This window comes from Bombus terrestris, chromosome 17 (assembly GCF_910591885.1).
Source record: "Bombus terrestris chromosome 17, iyBomTerr1.2, whole genome shotgun sequence".
Taxonomy (NCBI): domain Eukaryota; kingdom Metazoa; phylum Arthropoda; class Insecta; order Hymenoptera; family Apidae; genus Bombus; species Bombus terrestris.
In genome coordinates, this window is record NC_063285.1 from 2,754,180 (window position 1) to 2,781,823 (window position 27,644).

A 27,644-nucleotide genomic window follows, 5' to 3' on the forward strand; every position below is an offset into this window, starting at 1 on the left:
GTAATAAAAAATTGTTAATTTTTAACTCGCAAACATAGACCAGACAATATTCAGACTTTGCTATACTACATTAGAAAATGGAAGAGCATAAAGAAAGCAAATAAGATTCAGAAATGAAAGAAATAAAAGAAAACACAAAAACATCTAGAAGCACAGTGAAATATAGAAAATATATTTACCGTAGTGATTATTATTTGTAAATATAAAATAATTATTAGGAATTCAAGTGTCCTGGGACATTTGTGCGTGTTTGATGAATGAGTATATGGATGTCGCTGGCGTGCTGTTTGTAATATAGCGTTGATACACTTCTTGTTCTCTTTCCTTATTTATGGTTTTCCATTGATTTTTCGGTTCGGCATGCGTAGTCTAGGAAGTCGACCCTTGTGCGTGTGTTGTAACGAATAGACAATATAATCGACGTGCGCGTTTCCAAGTTTTAACAATGATTTTCATAATATCAGATAGTAAAAATAACAATGAAAAGGAAGTAGAAGAAAATTTAAATCAAAATATTCCCAAAGTTACAATGGAAAAAAATTGTTCTTTTATATTTTTCAACAAAAAGTTAAATCTAATACAAGATTTCATTAAAAATTAATAAAATTTCAAATTAACATCAGAATGAAAAAATTAATTCAGAGATCAAACATTAAAATAACAATTTTTTAAACTAATTATCTTTATTTACTTATACTTACTAGCTTTAATACCACCATGAGAAACTTTTAACAGAGATCAACAAATTCAATATGAAATACAAATTTTAAATGTAACTTAATGTCTTCTTTTAATTTCTTCTTTGTTAAATTTTGTACTATTAATTTTTTATTAATGTATTAACCCTTTGCACTCCTATGTCGAGTATGACTCAACATTAGTTTTTATTTCAGGAGCTACTTTGTCGAGTCTCACTCCACATTCTTTCAATTCCACCTTTTTTTGTGAAATGTGCGAAAGAAAACAAGGATTGCATCCTGGAAATTGTTTCAAGATACACTTAATACTTACATACATAATACATACACTTAAAAATTACAAAATACAACAATAGCGTGAATAAAACTGCTATTTCAATGATTTTGTTTCTTCCTTTATTTATTTAAATTGTCTTATTTTTTAGTTAAAGTAAATTTCAAATAAAGCACTTAAAAGCGTTAGGAGCTGCTGGTAACAAAATTGAAATAAAATTTGGAGTGCAAAGAGTTAAACATATTTTCTAATATAATAAAGATATCATGCCTTAATTCTTTAAAAAAGTCATATCATAACTTTCATGTAACTAGTGTTACAGTAATACAATGATATTGTTAATTAATAAGATCTTAATGTAAAAAAAATTATGTAATACTATCATATTGTAGATTAAAATACCTAAGATAAAAGATAAAAAATAAATATTTAACCACATAGTTTATACCTAAAATAGGTGTGGTTAGTTGTGCTAAATGATTTCATATTATTTAAATCTACATAACAAAATCCGACACAGTGATGTCCTACAATTCTTCTATTGAAGCAAATTGTGTTTGTAGTGAAGATATTAAAAAAGATGAGGAATCTAATTTTGATTTGGTTTTAAAAGAAAAGTGGATGGAAGCCCAGAAGAATGAAGTGTTTCGTTATATATTAAACATTCAAGATTCGAAAATATTGGAAGGCAAATATCACTTTTTAGTCCAGGTAATGTTATTAAATAATTAATTGTAATAAATATTTGTTTAATTTATTTTTAAATATTTTTTAGTTGTTACAATTTTGTTTAAGTAATATAGTAATTTACAGGATAAAATATTTCACATGTTTTTATTGTTCACTTGTCATATGTGTAAATGTATGCTTTAATTTTACCATCCCTTGCATAAATATTCGTAAGATAATTTTCTGGTTCAAATTTTAATAATTACAAATATGTTTTGTGTATTAATGTCATTAATACCTATAAATCTTGTTACGTATGCTTATCTCTTAGTTTTAATACTTACAAGTACAGTTTGTTGATAACTTATAAAATAAAAATAAGCAGACAAAAGAAAAATATTTACAAAATCAGTGACAATTTACAAAAATAAAAATGAAATAAATATTATGTAACTGTAATTATATCTAATAATATAATATAGATAATATTGTTTATTCTAGGAATTTTTATAAGAATAAAATTATATAAATTAATTTTATAGTGCAAAATCATATATAAAATAACAGTTAAAGAAGTAGCAATGAATATATCATATTTGTTATTATATTGCCAAGACAATATCAGGATTGTCTATTTATTAATCAATGTATTATATTTTAGGAATTTATATGTATTAGTGAACTGAAATTATTTAATGTTTTATGATTTATGATTGTGAGAATTATAATGTCTCTCTCCCCAATTGTATTTCAAAGAACTTATAATCCTTTAACACATTGGCATCAGAGCATTTAGAAACTCATCTATATATATCATTCAGGTTCTAGCAGAGGAATCCAAATGACATATATGTGAGTCATGGTGCTAATGTGTTAAGTTACTCTAGTATGACTTAGTTAATGTAACTATTTAACACAATGAAAAGAAAAAAATAATTATATCGATTCATATATATGTAAATTCATAATTAACAAATAACAAGGGAACTGCAAGACATTTGTATTACTGATTTAGTTAAAATTCTGCATATGGGAAGATCCTCACTCTGCAAAAGTATTCCATTATAAGGGCAAAGATCCAATATTTTTTGAAACATTAGTGATTGAAATTTTACTACTACGCTAAAATGTGATTCAACTGTGGTATTTAACAAACAATGCGATAGTATGATGGTAATCCGTTAAAGTCCTATGCTAAGATTCAGGATTCAATTCTTCTGTATACATATAATGTCTGTTTTTCAATATTTTTTTATTCCATCTTTTATTCTATTCTAGTTTTTATTCTATTTTGACATAAATGTTTCTTCTCTTCTTACCTTATTCTTATGATAAATAGCATTTTATATATACAATCATAAATATAACATTTATAAAGGAAACATAAATGTAATATTGTTTTTTCTGCATAGTAAATAAATTTGAAATACTGTAGTATTCAGTACTTTAATGTCCATAGAGTGCATGATATATTGTTAGAAAACTTGTAAGTAGAGGAGTTCAATGATGAAAGTTTTGGCTACCGCCAACCTCACATTCAGAAAACTTAATATTTGAGAAAAATCATATTGCGTGCCACAGTACATTTATTGGAGTATACAATTGCTGATTAACCAGTTAGCTGTTGTGCCTTCTTTGAAAACTTTGAAAATTGTGTACCTAAAATGTATCACAAAAAGTAAGCGATGAAGTATAATGGCCAAATACAGAGTATATGTGGCTGTTATAATATAGAATTAAGTTGTAATGAAATGACGGTTTTATTTTTTAATTTTATTACTGATATGAATCGCCATAACACAAAATATTGCCATTTTCTGACATGATGAGTATTCCCTGGTTAAACATGCCTCCATGCTATAAACGTTGCCTATTACTAAGTTGTTGTGACTAGCATCTCGTTAACATCTTTTTGCAAAAAAGATTAATATGTGTGCGTTGCCAGAGTGCTGGTTGGCAAAATGAGTTGGTATTGATCTGGACAATAATGTGGTTACCTATGGTATGCCCGACCTACACAATTTTATCTATCTTCTCAGCATCGGACATTTATGGTGGCTGAGACTTTGTTGGAAGACTTCTGAACTCATTAGCTTGTACCTGTACCTGTATCTGTTTGCCAATAATGTACTTTATCTTCCAATGGGATGTTGCACCTTCATTTGTACATTTAGTCATTAACCAGATCTTGGAATACTTGTGTCTTGTGAATATGACTTCCATTAATTTAATCCATAGAAATTGTGGTTAAAAATTTGCAAAATATCTAAACATTGTAAGGAATAGAAAATTAGTAAAATAGCAGCTTTTATCTAAAGCTACTTTTATCTAAAAAGTATAGCCAGTGAACGGGGTCAAAAGAGTCTTACAACCGAATTTATGTAATGGTGTGCCATATAATAGTTTACCAAAAAAAAACATCTTATATCAAATTTCAACTTTTTTTCTCATCTAAAAAATAATTGATCTTATACCGATGAAGATAAAATAGTAATGTATATTAGATTGATTCTTATATGTACTGATATTTTCTATTCATAAGACATAGGCATTAAATGTCTAAAATATTTAATGATTCAAATTTTTATAAAAGTTTTATATGAACAATCCAATTATATATTGTCCTCTGACAAAACATACCATACAAACTTGTTTTAATCATTATATAAATTTTCTTTATTATTGGTAATCTTATAATAAATAATATTTACTTTTTTTAATATTTAATACTGACCATTTTTATTAATTTTAGCTAAATATTGATCGCGGTTATAAAAGAAGATCTCCAGAAAGTATTATTTCAATGAACCAACCTTTCAATGAGAAAGATTTTAACTTTACAAAACTTGTGTCAGAAGAACAAATAATGAATTTAAATAATACAGACAAAGATGATATAATTGCAATTAATGCTAGTCCGATTGAATACTGTCATTCTCTGCTGTTGCCACAAAGATGTAAACAATTACCTCAACTTGTAACAAAACATAGCTTAGTGAAAGCTGTTGAGTTGTTTTCCTTGAGTTTGTCTTCGTAAGTATATTCCACCTTTGAAGCAAAAATAACAGAAATTAAATCTTTAATTAATTTATAAATACATATGTTGATTGTTAAAAAGTGCAATGTCAAAGGAAAGTTAATAAAACATACACAGTACTCTCATAAATTTCATTTTTCTTAATAATATTTATTAAGCATTATTCAGTTAATAAAATAAGATTATTGTAGTAATGCATTATGAGTAAAGAAGTAATTATTTTATGATTCTATTTTATTTTTGAAACTTTAATTGTTATAGCATAAAGCTTAATCAGTGATGCAATTCCAATTTAATAGGAAAAATAAAAATTTTGAAATTTTGGCATGATTTATTAACATTTTCTGACATTTAAAAATATTTACATTATAACTATTTACAATATCACATTGTTGTTTACAGTTTATAAGTATTTTCAATTAACCTTATTGTATCATTAAGCTTTTAACCTACAACGTCGTGTTAGAGACGTGGTATATCCTTCGGGCCAAACATAAACAACACGTTCACTTTGTACGTGAAACTTTGTATATTTGTTGGGATACATGCGACAAATGCTTTTTTTTCTTGTCCGCATTCGGAGGTGCAGTATATTTTCTTGAAAAATATTAGAAAGGTACCCCTAAAAATAACTTCAAAAAGAATGTTAAGCGTTGTTGAGGACATTGAAAGTTCTGCTAACATCGCAAAAAGTGATTTAATAGATATTTTAAATAGTGATAGTGACAGTAGTGATATTTCACTTTCTGTACGAGAACGTTGTAAGCGACTGGTTATCGAAGATGATACCGACGACGAAGATCACAGTAATCATCAACAACTAGAGCTATGGATTTGGAAAGAAGAAACTAATGTACCAAAAATTTGAAACTATACAGAGATTTGTGGTATAAAAGTGGCAACTTTGAGTAAGTTAGGTGAAAACAAAAAAGAAGTAGATGTTTTTAATATAATATTTGATAATATATTTTGGGAAAATATTGTTATGGAAATGAATCGATATGCAAATCAAATAATGAACAATGAAAATAAAAAACTAAAACTAGACGAAACTTGGTTTCGTGTAAACTGTGGTGGAATCAAAGTATATTTTGCACTATGTATAATAATGACTGAAGTTAAGAAACCAACAATACAAATAAATTGATCTAAGAGAGCAGTCACAGAAACTCCAATTTTCAGAAAAACGATGTCATTCAAAAGATTTCTGTAAATAACTAGATGTTTGCATTTTGCAGATAACAATTTGGCTAACAATACAGATAAATTATGTAAAATAAAACCTTTTTTAAACCTTTTTTTTGAATCAAAGATTTATAAGAATTATATACAACGCAAGAGGACATTGTTACCAATGAATCATTGATGAATTATAAGGGACGCTTATCCTACAAACAATTTAATCCATTGGGAGGGACAAGATCCGGTATAAAATTTTATAAATTATGTGAGTCAAAATCGGGTTATTGCTATGATTTTAAAATATACATTAGTAGTGATAAAATAAATTCTAGTGACAGTGCATCCTAAAGTGTTGTCAAAGAACTAACTTGAATTTTCCGACTCCCCCCCCCCCTCCTGCATTGTCCATTATAAATAAACCGACGCAACCAGAAACAGTTTAGTATCTACGAGTATTTACGAGCATCTTTCTGTATCAACGAGCGATCCAAGTGTTATCACGAGTTATTTACCGAGTTACGGGACGAGTATTTATCCGCGATTTTATTTTGCGATTTATACTTTGTACTAACGACTTAGCGAATATGGGCTGTACATTAATTTATTATTTTAAATAAATTCGACGGTTACGACAACAAACGATAATTTGCAATAAATCTCATGGTCAAACATCCATATATACCTGTCCTCTACAGTTGTACGTTACTCATCAGAAGAACGGTGCGATTTGCACAACTTTGGTGCACTGCCGTTGGTTATAGCACGCGCTATTGGAACTTAAATCGCAAGGCAATGGATTAACTATCTTGGATTTGTGCAACATGCAACAATAAATGTCTTAACCGTTTGAGTCTCAGGGGTCGAAAAATCGCGAACAGCGCGCTAACGCTTGTCTTAATCGATTGCGAAGAGAAACAAGCGGCGCAATAACGCTCGTCATATTTGTTATTTTTCTGACATAGTTTATAAATATTTCAAGTTTTTGTAAAGATATAGAAAGGATTCGGAAATACAAATAATTCCCTTTATTTAGCACACAACAGTTATACATATATCTTAAACTCTAAAGACCTCGAAATCCTATTCGCACGCACGCTTGTTGTCAACCGACTCTTCCAGATACTTCTAACGACTGACTCTTGTCTTTTGTCCCAACTAAGGCCTGGACGTCCTCTGACGCTTACACACACATTCACATGTACAGTGTAAATGTATCATGTTCCTAACAGTTTTGTTCAATAAAAATTATTGAGAAGATAACAATGAAATACAGAATACCGTCAGTCGTCCGTAGCGTTCAAATGTACTGGGACCTTTCGACACAAAATCTAAACAGCGCGATCGCGCTGCTTGGGACGCAAACGGTTAAGTTTGTGATTTTATTGTTCAATAGAATCTAATTGTGAAATTCTGATCAAAGAAATAATATTACATATTTCAAAATCTAATCCATATTATATTTATACTTACAATAAAATAATATTTTTAATCTACTATTTTAAATAACCAAGAGCTTAAATATATTTGAATTTTTGATATGAGATCTACAGAGAATAAAAAAAATAATTGGAATAAATAAATAACTAAAACTTAATAATTTGATAATATGTTGTTTGCAGATACATCAGGGTGGCTTTCAACAGTCTTTGTGCTTTTGCATCTGTGAACCATCTTCATTGGCATTTATACTACTTGAAATGGAGGATGTTACTGGAATATATTGTAACTATATTTTTATTCTTTTATTTCTTATATATATATATATCCCACTAGTCCAGTCGAATTACATCGAATTAAATTATATCCATTTCATTAAAAAATTCAAATTGTTGTCCTATCGTTTAATGTGTTCCTATTGATAATTGAGAATGAGAATCTGTTCAAGGTAAGAGATTATTTTCAACAATACACAATCAGAAGTGGTATAATTGTAAAAATCAGTCTCTTCTCTTACTTATTGGCATATATCTGGGGACTGAGTGGAGATAGAGGAAAATATTAAGAATGAATGTTATAGGTGATTAAATAAGCTATAAAATGAGTTGTGTTTTGTTAAGATAGCAGCACCAATTGAACTGCAATTTGGATAACAAATTATTATTATCACACAAGAATATCTGTGTGAAAAATTAATAACTTACTGTATTAACAAATTATAACATGTGTTACAAAGTTTTATTCTTTTTAAAAAAACAAATGAAAACTTTAAAATTCATAATTTTGAAATAAACTTATTTTCAGGGTGGTAAAAAGGTGTTTAAGTATACTTATACTTAATTATAATTATATATATTATATACTTGATTGAATGCTGAATGAGGGAGCCATTTTTTATTGATATCCTTGCTGTTTTATATATATAGTGAATTGAGTAGTTGCTATGTCAAAGAATCAAACGATTGGAATAGGGCAGTCATCACGATAATCACGAGTATCAGGATATTATTATAAACTATGGGTGCTTAATAAGAATGTTATGTTGCTATGACAGAGGGGACACATGGTACTCTGTTACTTCCAATTGTATTGATTTCTTTGTGACTTAAACACTCATAAACAATTGAAACATTTAATTATAAATAAATGGAATAACTCTAGAAATAACTACTTAACAGGAATGGCATTTCTTGAATTAAAAAACATTTATTATTTCTTTATTAAAATTTCATAAATCAACAATTTCACATATCGTTTTTTTTTATTTTTTTTATAACTCGCGAAGCCAATTTTATTTACTAAATATTGTAATAATGATAATAATGCACACGGTGAGCAAGCTAAATTATACAGTTGTATGTACAAAGAAAATTTAAAAGAAAAGTTTTTAGTATTTATATGAACAAAATGATGAGTCAATAATCGTAGCTTTTGTATAAATCATTATTCGCTGTCATAAATAAAATGTGTACAATTATCATGGTTAGAGGAAATATAAGAAATTTTTTGACTATACAGTAGTACTACGTTTATCCAAACGACTCGAGAAACAAGATCATTTGGATAATAAAAGTTCACTCGCTACCTTTAACAGCTACTCTTATTATAGTAGGATAGTGGATACCGGAAGGTAGTGACTCTACCTCTCCATATGATTACTTATGTCTTGAAAACTATTTAACTCTTATTACTATTTATTTGTATAATGGCTGCGTGATATTCGTTTTATATCAGTTACTACAAAATAAATGAATAAATAAAATTTCAAATAAATGAAGAGGGTAATGAAGTCGATTTATAATGCTCAGGTCTGCCACGATATCTTAGCTTGGTGCTTTCGCTCGGAGTGAAGTTTTGGCTTGACTTTCAACGAGCTCTTATCGAATTTTCAATAGAACACTGGATAAGTAATGATGCTGCACTATACATAAGAAATAAAATTATTCATATAAATTGTAATAAATGCTATGAATATGAAGCTAATGCAGAACAAGTAGTGAAAACAATAAATTATAATTTAATAAATTTATATATGCTTGTGGTTTCCCTTCATATCAAGTTGAAATGAAGCAGCAAATTTGAAACGTGCAGTATATATCTAACGTTTAGAGTAATACTCATTAAAAATATCCTCAAACAAACCAGATGGGAAACTAAAGCATATACGCAAAAGCATAAAAAATTGGCTAAAAACTGTAACATTTCTAGTTTTAGATTGTTGTGCAAAAAACTTCGACCCCAGATCCACAGAAAATCTATGGGAATTATTAAAAAGACGAATGTGTGATTCGTATGTTCCATCGCTATCATCGGTCACTCATTGAATTGCATAATAGAATTAATAGAAGCAATGCGAGCGAAAATGAGGAAGAACAAGAGGACTAAAGTGGTAGGATGCAGAATACTGGGAAACGAAAAGGCACTGACAACATGTCTTGGGAATGCTAAAAAAGTAAAACAAGTATGACATAAGAAGAGTATAAAAGTATAAAGAGCAGAAAAAGAAGAGTATAAAATATTATGCAAAGAAAAGAAGAACAAAGAAAAACAAAGGCAGAAATATGGGCATATGTTAATAAGAAGAGAAAGAAGAAAAGCAAGACAAGTGCTCATATAAAGATGGAAGAGTGGAAATAACATTTCAATGACCTATTATAAGATAAACAAAGGATATGCAGGAGAATTAGAAGAAAGGGAAATAGAGGATTAAATAGGAAGAATAAACAAGAGGAAAGCAGTAAGCAGAGACAAGATAAAAATGAAGCATGAATATATGGTGCAGGAGAAGCCAGAAGGAAACTAAAAAAATAGTAAGAACAATCTGGAATGAAGAAGACCTCTCAAGAGATTGGAGAAAGGGAGAAATAACAGCCATAAATAAAAATGGTAGTAAACATGAAGTATATAACTACAGAGGGCTATTACTATTGAACACTGCGTATAAGGTTTATGCAATGATGTTAGAAGAAAAACTAACGAAAAAAGCAGATAAGGATTAACGTTATTACAAATCGATTTTCACTACGCCATGCCGTTGAAGATTATTCTCCGTATCACCATAAACGAAAACACAAAAGGTGAAAGAATAGAATGTGTAGAATCTATAAGAAAACCAAAAGATGAAGTGAATTATGTTTTTTCCGCTGGAATATCAATCAAGAAGTTATCATCCTAGATTATTCAATTCATCAATTGTTAAGAACGCCTCAAAAAGTGTAACCAAGGTAGGCCAATATAGAAATATATCACACTCACGATGGATGATGAGACTGCGACGTCATACATTGATACGAACTTAAACTTTATATTTCAAAATACCTACTTAAAAGAATCAGAAATCATCTCAAAAAAGGAAAATAAAGACTGAAAGTAAATCTAGTTTTGACATGGAAAGACTTTTGGAAATTCTTCAAAAACTAGATAATTATAAAAGAGAAGGAACGTACTTCGCTTTAAAGCAATTTCATGGGACTCAAAAAGCCACAGATTGGATGTTAAACTATGAAACAGAGTGAGAAAAATTCAAGATCCAAATTATGAGTAAAAAATCAAGTGCTTGAAGATGTATTTGGAGAAAATAGCACTGGAGTGGTATCAAACAAATCTGTTGAAGAACAAAGAATATAATTGGGAAGATTGGAGGACTTCATTTTTCAAAGTTTTCAGCAATAAAGTTTGGTCTTCATCACGATACGTGTATAATTTCAAATATATTTCAGGTTCGTTCGTTGATTACGCTAAAAAAAAGAACGCTTAATATTTGAAAAAGAGAGGAAGACTATTGAAAACACAAGAATTGGTTTGATTGTTATGAGATTATCTATTCACATTAAGGATAGAATCGATAAAGAAACGATACTCAACAGATGATTTGATAAAAATTTTGGGACAGTATGAAGATAATTATCACAAAAAAATTCAATAACGAAGTTCAGATGAAAGGAAAAGAAATGCAGGAGATGAAGGTATGTCTTGATAGAAATTAAAATCTATCATTCGCGAAACTAGCTTTTGTGAATCACTGAATTTTCCTGGCCGATTCCATCCGGTAGAATTATGCAGGAACATAAACAAGAATGTTCAGAAGAATTTCAAACAGGTAAATTCACTTGAGATATTCGCATCCGAAAACAAGAAGTCAATAAGATTGGATGAGAATGAAAAAACTAAAAACCCCGGAGAAGTATATAAACCATTGATAAAACACCGAGTTAGAATCAATGATCAGAAAGATGTTAAAGGTGTTTATGACACTGGAGCCAATGCAAGTTCTATTAACCAAAAGATTGTTGATCAAATAAAAGCAGATCTAACCGAACATAAGAGTATTTTCAAAACTCAGTGGCAATGACTCACGAGTGTCCGGGCGAAACCGCGAATGAAGATAAATAAAATAGAAGAAATAATGGATGTTTTTGTGGTACGCAACGATAAGTTCACATATCACCTTGTCCTAGGGTTGGACGCCATAAAAAGTTCAAATTAATACAAGATAAGGATTTGAGAATTGCTCAAAAAGTTAAAAAAAATTGTTATAGAAAGATAGATCACAAAGAAGAAGAAATAATATCCGGGAAAAATAAAGAAAGAAAGAATGATCAGATGAGAAGAGAGATAAACTTCATTGAGTACATGGAGAATGATAAATTTGTTGACTACCTTGAACATTTAAACAGACCAGAGAAAAAAGAAGTGCTTTGTCTTATAGAGAAATACAGAGAGGTATTCGTTGTAGCGGCACATGATTTAGAGGACAAATCAAATCATGTTATTGTTCTGTGCCGGAGCATCAAGACCGTTAGAATACAAGTAACGTAAACTCCGGGCAGAACAATGTCGCCGCTACAGGCAACCGTCGGGTCAAGACAAATTCAAATTTTTCGACTCTCCTCCGACCAGTATAAATAAACAGACACGTTCGCGGGCGAGCAGAATATAGTACAGCATCGAGCGAATGTACACAGAAATCATCAGCACTAACGGGTATCTCCGCAATACTTGTATATTGTGTACGTAGAGCTATTTAAGGAGCAGAAATACATATAACAAGCTGTGACAGCAATAACTGCTTTTATCATTTCGCACTATCCTTAACGTGTTAAACCTCTACATTGGTGACCCTGACGTGATCGTCGTGACAGGCGTGATCGTCGTGATAGGCGTGATCGACGTGATATAAGTGAAAGAGGTGACTGTGATAGTGCCGCTGATAGACCAATCACTTTTTTTTGTGTGTGTGCCTAAGCATGACGAGCAATCCCGCCATTGCAGCCCATTCGCTGGTCCGCGTGCCTCCGGTAATGCCTAAGAACATGAGACTCTGGTTCAGCATACTGGAAGAGCAAATGAAGGCAGTGGATATAACAGACGATCGGGCGAAGTGTAGAGCCCTCGTCGGCTGCCACGAGCCGCAATACCTAGAGCAAATCGGGGATGTGTATTTGTCCCTACCAGCCGTCGGGCGGTAGGCCGACAAGCCTCAAGGCCGAACTAACGCGCGCCCTTGAGGAATCGAATGACGAGAAATTCAGAAGGTTGATGGAAAAGGAAGAGATCGGCGACAGGAAACCTTCGAAATTTTATCATGATTTCAAAAGACTTGCCGGTCCTCTTGCGTCAGCCAAGTTTATCCTCACTCTGTGGAAGAATCGCCTACCAACGCGGATCAGGTGCTTTCTGGCTGGAGTCGACGGCGACGACGTAGCTAGGATGTTGCGGATAGCTGACGAGGTACACGAGGATCTCAGAGGGCGACCGGCACGCACCTCGTTTGGCGACCGTTGTCGAGCAGCCGGCACAACCCGAGACAACAAGCGAACCCTGACTTTCCGTCGTCAACGCCCTGAGCGAACAAATATCTCAACTGCGAGCGGAAATGCGCACGTCGAAGCGCGAGCTTCGTCCTAGGCTGCGACCCGAAGCGGGAAGGCGTAACCGGCCGAGATCAAGAGAAAGACCGAGAGAGAGATCGGGAAACCTCGACTTCTGCTACTACCATCGAACGTTCGGAGACCGGGCGTACAAGTGCCAGTCTCCGTGCAAATGGATGCAGGGAAACGGGGCCCGCCGTCCGTAAAAGCGGCAGACGACGACGGCATGGGCTCCCGCCGCATTTTTGTCACCGACAAGGCGACGCTGACGTCCTTTCTCGTGGATACTGGGGCCGACATAAGCGTGTATCCCCGCAGCAAAATACACCCACCAACCAACGAACAGATGCGAATACGAACTGTTCGCGGCCAATGGGACGCGGATCCCGACGTACGGCACCATCGCCGTCACCCTCAACCTGTCCCTCAGAAGTGCATTCACATGGCGATTTGTGATAGCCAACGTCCAATCACCCATCATCGGTGTGGACTTTTTGAGCCACTATGGGTTGCTCGTGGACCCGCGAAACAACCTCTCATCGACACGAGGACTCAATTGACAGCAAGAGGATACACCGGCACGACGGATGGAGCGTCCGTAAGAAATATAGTCGGTGAATCAGTGTATCATCGACTTTTGATGGAGTTTCCCGACCTAACTCGTCCATCTATTTTCGGGCGTGAGAAGATACGTCACGGGGTAGTACACCACATCGAAACCACACCTGGCTCACCAGTCTACAGTAAACCCCGTCGCCTGGCCCCCGATCGCCTCAAAGAAGTCAAGATGGAAGGAGCATACGACTGCCGGCGGAATTTTTTTTACCAACAAGACAGCAGGCCACAGCGGAATACGCGAACCGGCTTAAAAAACGAATGGAAAAGGTCAGGCCGCAACCGGGCACGCGTCATGGCGAAAGGAAAATTTTCATTTTCAAAGAATTGGATTCCTCGCCTTACGTTTTCTTACGCCACGACGCGACGGGTGGCCCTTTACAGCCTCAATTCGATGGACTCTTCAAAGTTATAAAAAGGGACAAAAAAACTACGTTATAAAAATAAACAATCGCGACGAGCAGTTTCCATCGACCGTCTAAAACTCGCGTTCATTGTTCCGGATGATTTAGAAGATAGAGGCGTCGAATCTCGTAACATATTGATCTCCGTAGATCAAACGAACAGCCGCGATGGAAACGGCACAAACAGCAACGATCAAACCAGGGAAGAAAACACCAGGGACAGGTATGTTACGAGATCCGGACAAAGAGTCCGTTTTCCCGACTAATATCAGGCAGAGTTTGGATAACAAAAAAACCCGCAAATTATCAGACACAGGATATATCCGCAACTTTTAAAATAACGACGACGAGGAGATACTCGGCCTAACTTAATAAAAACGCTAGCACTGGTAGGGGGGTAATGTAGCGGCACATGATTTAGAGGACAAATCAAATCATGTTATTGTTCTGTCCCGGAGCATCAAGACCGTTAGAATACAAGCAACGTAAACTCCGGGCAGAACAATGTCGCCGCTACAGGCAACCGTCGGGTCAGAACAAATTCAAATGTTTCGACTCTCCTCCGACCAGTATAAATAAACAGAATATAGTACAGCATCGAGCGAATATACACAGAAATCATCAGCATTAACGGGTATCTCCGCAATACTTGTATATTGTGTACGTAGGATTATTTAAGGATCAGAAATTCATATAACAAGCTGTGACAGCAATAACTGCTTTTATCATTTCGCACTATCCTTAACCTGTTAAACCTCTACACGTCAAACACAAATTTGACGTGAGAACTGTGAAACTCCATATATAAAAAAGACCATATAGGTGTTCGATTCCAGATCTATTGTAAATATTCTTAGAATGAACAGATTGTAAGTTTTTTGCATAAATTACATTGATGGCATCTTGGTTTTTTCTGAAACATTCGACCAGTATATCGGGCATATAGAGCTGTTGATGAGGGCTATTAAGAAATAAGGCTTTCACTTGAAACTGGCCAAATGTAATTTTGCAAAAAATTCAGTGAAATATGTTCGTCACATCATCGAAAATGGCGGTGTGCGACCAGGAAAAGATAACCTCAGAGCAATACGCGTATTTGAACGTCCAAAGAACAAAAGAAATGTAAGACAATTGATAGGAAAAATTAATTTTTATTATAGGTACGTAGAAGATGCTTACAAACTCTTGGGATCACTTCATTACTTACTGAGGAAAAATGTGGAATTTAGCTGGACTGAGAAATGTGGGAAGTCATTCCAAAAGCTTAAGAAATATCTCTAAGTTCGATTCTATCAATATATGATCAAAATCAAGAAATATTCATTTATACAGATACAAGTGGGGATCGGTTTAGGAGCTGTTTTGAAGCAACCCCGAGACAACGGAATATTACAGCCTATTGCTTACTTCTCAAGAAAATTGAAACTGACAGAATCGAAGAAGAAAGCGTTCCATCTCGAATGTCTTGTTATTAAAGAAGCGATTCTGTATTGGCAACATTGTTTAATCGGCAGAAACTTTACCGTTTTATCATTTTCATTGATTATTTTTGAAGCGTTACTGTTTATGATAATAAATAATTATTTACACAAAAGCTGAAAATATGGATTCACTTGAGCTGTGACTCAGCTTAGTTCTTTAGTGCATGTTATACTTACCGTCATAGCGCAAAATTGGTTTTCGAAATTCAAAAAATGCAAAAAATGCCATTCTTATTAAGTAATTACCGAAGAATCGAAATAAAATATCTTTGTTCTGGAATTATTCCACATGATTTAAAAAAGAAAACGTTTCTCTAGGACCAATTGGCTCTAAGATCAATCTAAAAAAGAATCGTCAATACTAAACAATTAAACAATAAAAGATGAAACATGTGCCATTTTAAAGTTTATTACTTGTATTATATGTGGATTGTTTTTCGTACTGATTGGATAGAAGAACGTTTGCAGAGTTGTTTGGAGTGTACAGTCCCGAGAACTTCAGCGTTGCGGGTGTCACATAGAAGACACAGAAAATCGCGAAGTTAATAGATCACCGGTTGTCTCCTCACGTCGTAGTTCGAACTTTTCGCAAGTAAGGTAAAAATTTCGGACTTTAGATATGATAGTAAAATTTATTATATGAATCCAACAGAGTAACGGTTCAGAGTGTTATAATAAAAGCGTATTAAGTGCTGAATTTGGGAAGGTTTATATACTAAGGTTTGATTCCTCTGAAGGAGTTATCGTCGGGTGCCTAACAGACGTAGCTGTCCTGTTACTGTCTGGTTATTGTTTCGATGACTGTGGTATGCAGGATGTTTTGTCAGCCGTGGTTATCCTATTACTATCTATCTATTACTATACTATCCTATATGCTATATATTCAACATGCTTCTTTACATTTATATTTGTTACAATAGTAATGTATTGTAGTGTCGTGTACTATTATGATTAGTTTATTTATTATAAATGGATTAAACAGATGCTGATTAAATAGGAAACGATGGTTGTTCAACGTGAACTAATAACAACAACGTATTATAATTAAGACAACTAGATAATTAATTAGCAATTCTCCTTACCACGGATTCAACTCTCTCTCTCTCTCTCTCTTTATTTTGTTTAAATTTCAAACTATATATATTTATATATAAATTTTTATATAATATAAATATTTATATTAAAATTATAATTTATTTATATTTATAATTAATAATTATATGTTAATATATACTTATATATACGATAATTCATTTTTTCCAAAAAATAATGCATTTTTTCACAAAAGTATTACATTTCTTACAAAAATATTATATTTTAAAAAAAAATATTAAATATTTTTATAAAATATTATATTATATCATATTATATTATTATTATATAATACAATATAATATAATATATAATATGTATATATATTTAATATTTTTAACTTAAATAATAATAATAATAATAATAATAATAATAATATTTATATAAATAAACATAATAAATTAAATTTAAATCAATATATTTATACTCTATAATAAATTTAAAAATTTTTTATTTGAAATTGAACTAATATTAATCTAATTCTTTAAATAAATTATAAACGATAATAACATATTTCTAAAATTTTTTATTTTTAATAAATATTCATATTAATAAATTTATATACTTTTAATAATTTTTTAAATTTTATTATTAAATCAAAAAATAATTAATATATTTTTTAATAAACTATAAAAATTTTTAAAAATTTAAAATTATTAAAGAATATTTAAATCAACATTTATATAATAAGCTAAGTTTAAGCCTACAGTCCCTATAGCTCTCACCGTTCCTACATCTCTAAGAATTTCATCATCTTTCGCGGTGCCTAGAGTTCCTACAGTCCCTATAGCTCTCACCGTTCCTACATCTCTAAGAGTTCCATCATCTTTCGCGGTGCCTAGAGTTCCTACAGTCCCTATAACTATCGCCGTTCCTATATCTCTCAGAGTTTCCTACAACTCTCAAGGTGCCTACACGGGCTAGAGTCTCCTACGGCTCTCGCAGTATCCAGAAGTCTGACAGCTCCTATAGCTCTCAAGGGCCTAGAGCTCCTAAAGCTCTCCTTCTCTCATCTAAGAACAATCCTTCTCTTCCTTATCTGTATCAACCCTTTGAGTGCTAAATACTCGCGGCCTATGCCGTCCGTACGGACGGCGCGCGTCTAGCACTGACGATCGCTGTGGACGGAATACTTTTTCGTTAGAGTGAACTCTGTTGATTGACTATTCAAAGCGCAAATCGTAATAAGTTATAGTAATCCTTTTGCACGAGATTAAATGATTCAAGAGCATTATTTTTTAGTTATTTTTAATTGTTTATTATAAACATTGAAATTTACAGTTAACTAGAATTTGGGTAATAAACTAGAAAACAATAAACTAGAAAACTAAATTTAGTAAATATAACACAAGTTAATAATTTAGTTGTGTGTGAAAAATTCAGTGCTTGAGAAAACTAAAAAAACCAGATGTAGAGTTTTCTTACAAGTGGTGACCACTTCAACAATAACGAGGCACTATTGGCATTTGTTTACTGCCGTAAGGAATGCATTTATATTTATTTCACACAAACGTAATAGTATTACTTCTGCGTAGGTGTTCGGAAAAATTGAAAAACCCATACATGCGTCCTTAGTCCATGCCGGGCACTTACAGAAAACGCATATATATATATGTCCTCAGTCCACACCGATAAATAAATAAAATTTATAGTTATTTTAAAAATATTTAAATCAACATTTATATAATAAGCTAAGTTTAAGCTAATAGGCTCATGCCCTATCGATAAATTTTTTAAATTTTTATATAAAACCATATTTCTTTCAAATAAATCAAAATAAATAAATAAATAAATATTTTTTAAATAAAGTATAACATAAACAATAATATTTTTTAGAATTTATAGTTATTTTAAAAATTTTATTATCAACATTTATATAATAAATTAAATATAAATTAATAAATCTATATTCTATTAATAAATTTTTTAAATTTTTATATATGTATATATAATTAATTATATATTAATATATATGTGGTATCTAAATGGGTCTTAGAGGAAAGGACAAGTAATGATGTTTTGATTTAATAAATAATATTCGAAGCAACGAAATGATTACAATGCTGTCGTACGTCTTATTTTCATACGCGGCTTTCGACTTCCTGATTCACACTCTCCGGCTTCTACGCTCGCTCGCTCTCGCTTCTCAACTCACACTGCACACCTATTCTATTTATTAAATTTATATTTAGATCAGAAATTTTTCCAAACTGAATAAAACTAAATAAATAAATTGAATATATAAATCTAAATAAACAATAAAAAAATAAAAATATAAATAAATATTTGCATCATCTAATTAATCTTATTAATAAAAAAATTTCACTTACTATATTTAAAGAAATTGGAGCACCTGAATTATAAATACATATTATAAATCACATTATTGATATTGAAGGTATTAAATTAATTAATTCTTTATTGATAAAAATATTTCGTCTATTAGTTTGTCTATAAATTATGTTAACTAAATAAAATAAACCAGAAGAAACTAACCCATGAGAAATCATTATTAATAAACCACCTAATAAACCAACCTTTAAACCCCTTAATATTCCTATAGATATAATTCCTATATGAATTACTGAAGATATAGCAATAATCAATTTTATATCAAATTGAAACAAACACATTCTTAAAATTAATATTCCAAATAAATTAATTATTATTAAATAATAAGATAAATTAATAAATTTATTTTTAAAAATTAAAATTAAACGTAATATTCCATATCTCTCTAATTTTAATATAACTGAAGCCAAAATTATTGATCTAAAAAATGAAGCTTCTACATGAGCTTTAATTAATTACCCATGAAATATATATATTGGAATTTTAACTAAAAAAGATATTAATAAATAAATAAAATTAAAATAATCAAATTTGAATTCTTTAATTTCTAATAAAAAAAAATCATTCTACACTGGTGTCACGTAAACTTGTGACTTAGATTATAAAAAAAGAAGGTTGAGCCGTAGCCCAGCTCTTAACATTCTGTTATCAAACTTTATTATAAATTCAATGATTACAATAGTTTTACATGAGTAGTATAATATTCTGAATCAGAGAAATCTGAACAAGAACTGCCTGAGCTTGCTGAAGATTCGGCTTATATATGTTTTAGTTTGGGCATGTTGAGGGGCTCGGTGTAGGTTATGATGATGATGAAGTGGTGCCGTGTGCGAAAGAGTCCGAAGGTAGGGGAGAAAGTCTTATCTCTGACGTAGTTTAAGGTGTGGTCGATGTCACACACGCGTTTCAGCACTCTTCTTGTAGCACCACCTTTTTTACCACCATGCGTACGGAACACTTGCATTTTTCTGTTTTACAAAACGCTGCGCATGCACATACTCTCACAATAACTCATATTCATATGTATGTAAATACTACGCGGATAATCCAGTGTAGCACACAAAATTACGTATATCTCAATAGATAGTAAAATTTAATGTACCAATATAACAGAGTAACGGTTCAGAGTGTTATAACAGAGTGTCGATGAGGAATCTGTCTCTTTCTCTGTTTCTTCGTTGCAATACGATTGACAATAATCTTCAGGTAGTGGTGCAGTTGACTCTAGGTACGTTTTCTCCGGATTCTTCGTTGTTTGGTTTGGGACCTTTCCTTGGTTGGCGAATAGAAAATTTTTTTTCTAGAGCAGCAGATTTCGGCTACGTGTCCGATTCGTTGACACTTGGAACATTTATTTTCATGCGGTCACCTGATGGTTGGTTAGATGACTGAGTAAAAGTTCGTGATCGTGGATCGGTAGCATTTCGTTTCGATACTGGCGTAGTGCTGTTAGATTGGTTCTTTCGGCGGTTGGTAACACGATTTACTTCTCGTAACCATTGTCCTCTGTCGGCTGCTAGTCGTTGGGCGAGGTTCAGGTTTCTCGGATCGCTAGCTATTACCATATGTTCTATTTCGTATCGTAAATTGAGCAAATGTGTCTTAAGTGTTTCGCATTCTTCAATATCCATAGCTACGCGTCGTGCGGTTTTCGTTTTAAACCGCGTAATTTAATTCATTGAGCTGTTGTCGGAATCTGGAGTTGAAAGATTATACGCTTTCTGTTGCTCCTTGCTTTAAATTTTTCAATTTGTCCCAGCAGTTACTAATAGTGGTTGGTGCTGATACGTGTTGTCTTAAACACGAATATAAGTCTCCAAGCGAGTTAATATTCAGGTATCGTATTTTTTTCCGCTTTTTTTTTCGTCGGTTATACTTTCGATGAGTATAAGGTCAAATAGTAGCTCTCTATCACTTGCACACTTTGTCATGGCTCTTACTTTCGGATTGATAGGATAAAGTCTTCCACAATTACGTCGTCTTGACCCCGTACTGTTTCAACAGTACGTATGACCTTTTCTGCTTGGACGCCTTGTTCTTCGTCGTAGCTGTTTCTTGGTCCAATTGTGACGTGACTAGTTTTACTTCGTAATCTTTGTAAAGCGTCTGATCCGTCAGTTTCGTCATCTGTTACGTTATCGGTAGCGGTTTCTAAAATGGATGGTCATCTGTGACTGGTCGGTTCCGGTGTCGTATTTCAATTCTATGGTTTTTGCAAGATTACTATTTCTTTGGAGCAGTTTCTATCGCTAGTTTCTGTAAATTGTTTCATACTTTCAATGATTTCATCGGTACTATTTCTAAAGCTTCTATACTCGTGAGTTAGGCTTTGAAATTGTTCAATCAAAGTAGCAATTAGTTCGCTTTGCTTTTCGGTACTTTTGTCAGTTGGATTCATGTTGAGAGGCATGACACTTTTAGCAGAAGAAGAATCGCTACCTTCGGAACGTATTTCGGCTCTACTGTTTACATAGTGTGCGAAAGCCAATTTACTATTCTTTTGACCAAGTAGGTGTCCGTGCTCCTTCGCTATAGAATCCGTGGAGTTTCCGTTGAAGTTTCCTCTTGCAATTGCACATTATCTTGACAACTATAATATTTAGAAGAATGTAGTTTTTTAAATTCGGGATTACTTAAAACGAAAATGATGTAATATCTGTTTCCCTTTTGAACGTTTTTTAAAGACGAAAGATAGGAACCAAATCTCTTGTGTCTTTTTCCATTTAACGATGTTATTAAAATTATTTTTATTGTTGCAAAATCATGTTATCTTGATTAATAAATTATTTCTATATAAAATATTGATCGTTAAACTTTGAAGTAAATTGAACTATATAAGAACATGATTTCAACACAACATGTGAATAAGAATAAAATAAATAAAAATAACAATTTTTACATATGCTGTAAGCTCAGTCCCAAGATATGAGTCAATGAGTAAAAAAGGATTCATTTTTACAATTATACTCTTAACACATTCGTCGTCCAGCGTGATTCGACTATGTTTCCTGCGGGGCCCAAATCCGACCGCCGATACGCAGAACGTAAATAGAGCGATAAGCGGGAATTTATTGTTTATCGCCTTCGATTCATTATAAAGAAAAGATTATTTAGTTTTGAAATGGAGAAAGCGATAAGCTTTCCAGCTAGAGTGTTCCGAGGGATCTCATGGCAGATATCTCAGATCTTTCATTTAGTCGAGAAGCATACTTGTAAGACGTACATCAGTGATTTTTTCATCTTCAAAATGTTCAGCAAACAACGTGAAAATACATTTGAAAGTGAGAAGAGTAGCGACGACGAAATAGCGAATTTTAGAAGAAAAGTTATAAATAGAATTTCATCGAGTTCGGACTCGGATATTGAGGAAGCATTTGCAGGCGAAGACATCAAAGACATGTTGGAAGAACTTGCCATAGACGAAGAAGAGAAATTCAACTCTATTGATAATTCATTGAACAATATTCAATGGAATGAATTCGCTAACAGGCAACAGACGTTTCCGTTCACCGGAAAAAGCGGACTTCTGATGGATTTGCCGTTTGACATTAGCGCAAATAAGTGCTTTCGTTATTCGTTGATGAAAAAGTGCTAAGCCTTTTAGTTACAGAGACTAATAGATATGTAGAATAAAAATTACATCAACATGAAGTGATCGATCAAACTCGACATAGGAGACGGAAACCCACCACTTCCAAAGAAATTATAAAATTTATCGAACTAATGGTTTGGATGGGTCTAGTACAGACACCGCTTGTTACATAATGTAATCGCTTTGAATTGCTATTAGCAAAAAAGTTTTACCACTCATAAACATATTGATAGACAGTTACAAACAAATTTTTTCACCAGGCAATATTATAGTCAACGAGACAATGGTTCCTTGGAGGGGACGACTAACATTCCGGCAGTACATACCGACGAAATCACATAAGTATGATATAAAACTATACAAACTGTGTTTCACCGAAGGTTACACATGGTCTGCAAAAGTATATTCTAGACGAGAAATCACCGGAAGTAAGCAAGTTAGCATGGCTGAAAACGTCTGCATTGAACTTGCAGCTGAATTGCTAAATGAAGGACGAGCTTTGTCCGTCAACAACTTTTATACGAGCTATCAGTTAGCAGTGAAATTTTTAAAGTTTAGGATGCATGTCGTTGGAACTGTACGGCACAAACAAATATATGCCCAATGTATTTTCGAGCTATCGCGGGGAGACGCGGTCGTTAGAATACGCGTCAACGGGAGTCGTAAATTCCTGTTACGATTAGAATAATCGACACCACGAATAGTTCGATCCCCGTATTTCGGTTAGGATAACTCTGAGAGATATAGGAACGGTGAGAGTTATAGGGACTGTAGGAACTCTAGGCACCGCGAAAGATGATGAAATTCTTAGAGATGTAGGAACGGTGAGAGCTATAGGGACTGTAGGAACTCTAGGCACCGCGAAAGATGATGGAACTCTTAGAGATGTAGGAACGGTGAGAGCTATAGGGACTGTAGGAACTCTAGGCACCGCGAAAGATGATGGAACTCTTAGAGATGTAGGAACGGTGAGAGCTATAGGGACTGTAGGAACTCTAGGCACCGCGAAAGATGATGGAACTCTTAGAAATGTAGGAACGGTGAGAGTTATAGGGACTGTAGGAACTCTAGGCACCGCGAAAGATGATGAAATTCCTAGAGATGTAGGAACGGTGAGAGCTATAGGGACTGTAGGAACTCTAGGCATCGCGAAAGATGATGGAACTCTTGAGATGTAGGAACGGTGAGAGTTATAGGGATTGCAGGAACTCTAGTCACCGTGAGAGATGATGTAACTCTCAAGTTTATTCTGATGTGAATACGGAGGAAAGCTCGGTATGGGTGTGCCCAAGTGGGGAGACGTTCGAAATGTTGGAATATTAACAACAAAATATGCACCCATTATGATTTCAAGCACGAATTCTACATATCATGGATGTCTTCCGAAACAGAAACCTTTGGTGGTAATTGTATGTAGTATCGTGGACAAAAGGCCTAAGATATCTGCCGAATCGTAAACAATGTTGCGAGAGCCGCGGCATCGTCGGGTACATCAATGTGTCGTCGGTCCTTTTTAAGTGGATAGTTTCGTGGAAAGGGCCCGCGTGACCCTGGCCACGCGCGTTTTGGGACACGTGTCTCGAACGACGGGAAAAGACAAAAGAGACGTTAAAGTTAGTATTAGTTGAGAAGCCGGAGAGAACGGATGCAAAAGGTGTGCAGAGTGTGAATTGAGAAGCGAGAGCGAGCGAGTGTAGAAGCCGAAGAGTGTGAATCGGGAAGTCGAAAGCCGCGTCTGAAAATAAGACGTACGACAGCATTGTAATTATTTCGTTGCTTCGAATATTATTAATTAAATCAAAACATCATTACTTGTCCTTTCCTCTAAGACCCATTAAGATACTACATGTATATAATAATGGAAAAACTGGCATCGATAGAAGTGACCAGGTGGTCTCATATGCCACTACGATATGAAACAGCATCAAGTGGTATCGGAAATTAGCACCACATTTACTCTTAGGAACAACTATAGCAAATGCTCATATTGTGTACCAAACAGCAACAAAAAAAAAAAAAAAAAAAAAAAAAAAAGAAAAAAATACCGATAAGAAAATTTCGGGAAATTCTCGTTTCCGAATGGTTCAATGTGTTCTCAGAAAATAGTGTGTCCGGCAACCATCGGAAGAAAACGAAGAAGGTGCCCCACCATTTGGTGATACGAAAGAATCAGGAGGGCAAGCCTATAAGAAGGATGTGCACCCTATGTTACAAGAAGAAGAAGCAAACTGTCTCACGCGAAGAAGCGACAAAAAACATAAAAAAAACTACAACCCAAAATCATCCCAAATGTGTTTGGAATGTTTTAACGAATACCATGCGATATAGCATAATGTAATATTTTATCCAGAATATAAATTAATAAAATGTATGGTATAATGTGTTTTTAATATTTTTATGTTGTATATCCTATATGTAATATCCTATATTTAATTAACTCGAACAAAAAGAGCGTCACCCATACTTTGGTGACGGGGCCCCTACGAAAGTATAACCGTCATGTAGATATGGGTGATGTGGCGACGAACGTGTTAATCGTTTATTGTTGAAAATCATTTATTATCTGGATCACGTTCACATTCATAATCATAATTAGGGTTGCATTAAGCAATAAGATATTTATTAACAGATTTTTATGATTCATGTCTGTATTTGATTCGATTGGATTAATGTAAATATTACCGTGTTTTAAGCCGTGTACTTCTCAATACGCGGGTATTGAAATACGCGGCTACACATATATCAAAATACAGGGATACAGGGATCATAATATCTATATATGCATCCGTGTACTGAGATTCACGAATACACGTATCGAAATGTATAGTTTCACGTGTATTAACCCGTACCTCATGTTTTATTTTATAATTAAATGTCAGAATATTTAGATATGTACATTTTTTATGACATTTAATTTATTAGGTTGCAGGTGAAAATAAGAAACATGGTTTTGGTTAATAAAGTTTAGTTTATTAACTTCTTATTTTCAAATAAGAAAACTGAAGTATTAAAATTTTGTGAAAGTAAACGGCTCCTTCCCCCCTTTTTTTCTTTTTGTTACAATATTTCCAGCATACAAAAAACTCCGTTTCGATATCGCCGAGGTTGCTGGAATTGTTAAATATTTCTTGGTAAGTTCGGAAATTGTTGGATACTTGTTTGCCTTAGCCTTCTACCATTCAAATGGATTTAAATCGAAGCGTATTTGTGGCTCGATCATATATATTTCAATTTGAATATAAACATCATTGTTATCGATGACCTCGTCTTATAAAAGTTCTAGAGCAGATTCTTCATGTGCCTTTGCTGCACTTACTTGTTGAATATATAGTACATTGGTATTGTACGTGCGAGAGTAAGGAAACGTAGAGTGAACACACACGTATGTGTATGAGCGTCACATGATAACCAGAACTGTTGGGTAAGGGCGATGGGTTTTTGTTAGTGCTATAAACCTCCTGCGAGAACGATATCTTAAGAAGAGCAACACTAATAGAGTAGAAGTGTTCAAGGCAAGATCCAAATATGATACAGTGCTGAAAAACTAAAATTAATATATCTTAACATGGCAACAGAGCATGGTTAATGGTTCTGTTGATTTTGTTGGTTGGTTTGTTCGGGGGATTTAATCAGTGAATGAGTTTCATTAAGTGAATAAAAGTTCGAGACGTTTATGGAAAAGATCACGACACCAAAGGTTAAGTAAGAAAACAATAGGAAGATTTCGAACACGCGGGAACGTTTGAGAATAAACAAAAAAGAAAAAAAAAATAAAATGGAAAGGAAGGAAATCACGATACCGGTGTTTGATGGAGAGGATTACAATATGTAGAAGAAAACAATTACCATGTTTCTGAAGCTTAAAAAATGTGATACTGTCGTAATTAGAAAAAAGACTAGTACAGATAATGCAGACTGGGGGAAAAATGATTTGAAGGCAATAAATATAACTTACATCTCAAATAAGCAATTAGAATTTATTAGTGAAGAACAAACGGCATATGGAATAATGAAAAAGTTAGACGAGATGTATTTGAAGGAATTTACAGTGCTACAAATTGTGTGCAGAAATAGAGTGGAAAAATAAGGCTTGATAAGCTAGTAAATGTATGAAAAAATGCGGGTGCACAAGTGAAAGAAAAGGAAAAACTGATTTACTTGCTAAACATCTTATCCGAAGCATATAGCTATATGGGAGATTTGGTTGATGCCTTGAAGAAAGAAGATGAAACAGTAGCGTATGTGAAAAATAAAATCGAAATAGCTGAAATGCAAAATAAATTTGATCATGGAGAAAGAAGAACTAACGCATTTGCTGCAAAAAAAGGAGGATGATTCAAATGTGGGGAAGCAGGGCATTTTGTGAGAGAATGTCAGAATGGCGTCCAAGCGGGAGGCAATAACGGTTACCTACATGTCAGGCATGTTTTTGGGTACCTTTTCGCGACAGTTTCCTGGGATTGTTATATACCATCTCTGGTCTGTGCGCACGCGGGATTGTACCACGTTGACACGTTTAGCGAACCTGTGTTGCTGAGTAATGCCATGGCCTCCGTGATATTTTCGGACGCACGTATAGGTGGTCTAGGGGATAATGACGACCAAGCAATCCGTGTGAACCAGAGTGTGGCCACTTTTGCTCATTTGTGTGAGATGCGAGGTCTAAACCTGAAGACGGCACTCGCGGATGCTTCGAAGAGATATATTGCCGAAAGTTTGCGCGACCGCTGCGACGGCGACGGAGATAGAAAAGTTTTTATGTTGGTTGCCGTCTGATTTGGGAACAGTCACTCTGGAGATAGCGGACGATATTAACGTTCTCGTCCTGGCTGCTTTTTGAGATGAATGGTGAAACACTTCCATCTGTTCAGCACTCGCAGTAGATTTGCACCCATTAATGACCTTAGTTCCATCGGAGATTATGGCGGTGGAACAGTCTTT

General features: G+C 33.5%; 1 long non-coding RNA gene across 11 annotated transcripts in view; it reads left to right on the top strand.

Annotated features, from left to right (window-relative positions):
- The first annotated feature begins 573 nt into the window (after positions 1 to 573).
- Positions 574 to 27,644, top strand: part of LOC105666984 — a 62,381-nt gene continuing 35,310 nt past the window's right edge. Inside the window, exons 1-5 of one of the 11 annotated variants that reach the window (XR_007227073.1) lie at positions 574 to 1,434; positions 1,536 to 1,683; positions 4,394 to 4,674; positions 7,480 to 7,582; positions 15,519 to 16,717. This is a non-coding gene — a long non-coding RNA (GDP-D-glucose phosphorylase 1). Of the gene's footprint in view, positions 1,684 to 4,393; positions 4,675 to 7,479; positions 7,583 to 8,101; positions 14,410 to 15,346; positions 16,718 to 24,802; positions 26,959 to 27,644 lie in introns of those variants that run through there. The other 10 variants (XR_007227072.1, XR_007227074.1, XR_007227076.1 and 7 more) reach the window with 10 other exon arrangements.